At 37.7% G+C, this 2,995-nt stretch overlaps 1 non-coding gene across 1 annotated transcript; it reads left to right on the top strand.

Annotated features, from left to right (window-relative positions):
• The first annotated feature begins 777 nt into the window (after positions 1-777).
• On the top strand, positions 778-884 carry LOC111817824. The gene has a single exon (XR_002821931.1). It is a non-coding gene; the product is annotated as a U6 spliceosomal RNA (small nuclear RNA).
• The last annotated feature ends 2,111 nt before the right edge of the window (positions 885-2,995 follow it).

Here is a 2,995-nt window from a genome sequence, read left to right as displayed (position 1 = left end):
GGGCTGACAGGACACATATGGTAGAGCAGATGACACCTGAGAGTGAGAGGGACCAAGCTTGTTGCTTATAACTCTAGGGTCATCATTCATGGTGTAGAAGGGAGACAGGCAGAGAAAGACATCTTCTGAACTCCCAGATTCAGCCAGACCTGCATGCCACAGAATCAGCAAATGCCCATTTTCTTAACCTATTTTGACTGGAAACTTTATCATTCATAGCTAAGTCATGAATACAGAATTTGAAAATATAGGCATGATAATTGATTGTGTAGAAGTCTCATACTAATCTATTTCTGTGTCCAATGGTAGGGGAATTTATTTTCACCCAAAGCACTAAAGAGTCAATTAGCAGAAAAGGGTGGCAGCCAGAGACAAAGAAGCAAATGTGTTTATGTATCCAGTTTCATTTCCCTTTGTCACTGAAGCTTCAGCTAAATTCACAAATTACTTTTCCTCCCAAGACTTTGGGACTTACGTTGAAGTCCAGGAAGTGGACACCTCTCTGAAAATTAATCTCCAAGTGACATTTTGTCATGGCTAATTCACTAAAATCCAATTTGACAAAAATACTATAATATTTTAATTTAAACTCAAAATTGCATTATGTAAGCACCATTGTCTAAGATATTTCATATAAGAAATCAAGATTAAGGAAAAAAGTTGTTCTCAATGCTGAGGTTTTAGTTCTGAAATGTTTGAATACTGTATTTAATAACTAACATAGAACCTATCACGTCTACTAATGTCTTGTTAAGCTTTTCAAAACTAAAATGAGCAGTGCTTGCTTCAGCTGCACACCTACTAAAACTGGAACTGTACAGAGAAGATTAGCATGGCTGTTGCACTAAGATGATATGCAAACTTGTGAAGTATTTCATATTTAAAAACTTATGAGAAAATTTGGTGTACTTGGCCAAATGATCCTGGGACGACTAGGCATCCAAAAGTGAGTGATTAGAGACACTGATGTTCTTCAAAAGCTTGCTTGGCCCTTGGAATTTGCATCACCAGATGGGCTTTGCATCCACATGACAAGGGAACCAGTACAGATGGGTGAGGACAGCACAGACAAAAGTGCACACCTTCCACATGGGCAGATGGACAGAGTGTGGCTTGCAGCTATACAGCTCATGCCTGCCTTACCAAGACTCGGGCATGAGAAGGAGTTTATTAGTTGTTATATGGCTTTGTGAACTCATTTGTAAAATGAGGATGATAAATTCATGTTATAGAATAGTAATGAAGTTCAAAATAATGAGTAGAAAAAGCCTAGTATTCTACTTGGCAATCAGAAATCAATAAAATAGACTATGATTATAATTATTATTGAGAATGTATTTCTCTAGGGTAGATTGCCCTATTGAATAGTGTCATTCTAGGTCTTCTCTAGACGTATGTTTGGAACTAATAAGTTCCCAAATTGCCCAATTTATTATCCCCCTTTCTTTTTGCTGTATATGGTATAATTTTCCACACTTTTACTCAGGACAAAAATTGAAGCATTATCCTTTCCTTCACCTCACTAAATCAGTCAATCCCCCATGTCTTGCAAGTGGTACTTTATGCTGATTTTTCTATTGTATGGTTATCACCTGTTCCAAACTGCCATTATTGTTATGACAATATTTTTTGTGTCCCCCCTCATACTCTGAAGTTCTAATCGCTAATATGGTTATTGTAGGACAAACCTTTGGGACATATTTAAGTCTATAAGCAGTCAAGAGAACACAGCCCTAATAATAATAATAAGAGACACAAGAATTCTCTTTCCTTCATGTGAGAACAGAGAGAAAAAATTGGCCAGCGGCAAGCCAGGTAGGAAAATTTAATCAGAACCCAACCATGCTGGCAATGTGACCTTGATTTCTGGCCAATAGAACTAGGAGAAGTGAGATTTTATTATTTAAGCTCATGGTCTCTGTTATTTTGTTATAGTAACTTGAGGTGATGATGGATGCTCACCTTTCCTCTAGACTATAGCTTCCCAACTGGTCTTTCCACGACCCATTCTCAATCTCTTTCAACTCCTAGTTCTCAAAGAAGCCAACTAAATTCTGTTTTTAAAATGAAGATAGGGCTAAGCTTCTCTGTGGATTATATCCTGAAAAAGCTTCTCATATAATTTTTAAAAATCTATGAGACACTTGATGAACACATGCAGCCCGTCTACAGAAAACTATATTCTTATTCCCCAAAGATGACAGAATCATTCAGAGTTACTTCAGTTCACTTTCCCTGAACTATGATGCATGTGCTTAAGTTCTTGGTCTATATCCACACTGCTGTCTGGGGTCATTCTATTTCCAAATGTAAATGCAATCAAAATGAGGTAAACACAAAGGCCAGCACTTCCACTTTACCAGTGGGTTCTGAAGGCATGCATGTCCTCAGAAAAGAGGTAGAATGGTTTGCTTCCATTTGTCAAAGCCCTAAGTTTGCTACTACATAATAGTATTCAGAGATCTATAGGCCAAAGTGCAGGCACCAACTGTATGTCCAACGGAAATTTCTTATCAGCATCTCTGTGTTTAGCATGTCAGATATACTGATGTTGGACAAATTGTTATATTTGGTTCTATACTGAATTCTTCTGAGTGAGATTCTAGAAGACACTGAAATGTTATCTCCAAGGTGAGGGACACTAGTGACAACACACACTTAGTTCAGGGTTACCTGGCTCAGTAGTTCTGTAAACATTTGTAACTGAAAGCTGTTGTTTGTGTCCAAGTTAACGAGATTTATAAAAATCATCCTTGTTGAGTAATAGCTCACATAAATTAAATATGCATGCTCTAAATTTCAGGGCAATGAATTCTGCCAAGTGCATGTGCTCATGGTATCACAACCATCATTCAGATACAGGGCGTTTCCATTCTCCCCCAGTTTCCTGTATACCCTCTTTTGCGGTCAATCCTCTTGTGCTCTGCAAAAGACCACCACATACCTGCTTTCTGTCATGAGAGATTAGTTTTACCTGTTCTAAAATTTCATTTGA

This window comes from Octodon degus, unplaced genomic scaffold, assembly GCF_000260255.1.
Source record: "Octodon degus isolate 3935 unplaced genomic scaffold, OctDeg1.0 scaffold00071, whole genome shotgun sequence".
Taxonomy (NCBI): Eukaryota; Metazoa; Chordata; class Mammalia; order Rodentia; family Octodontidae; genus Octodon; species Octodon degus.
The sequence above is the reverse complement of the archived record's forward strand: the minus strand, read 5'-3'. Positions and strand labels throughout refer to the sequence as shown.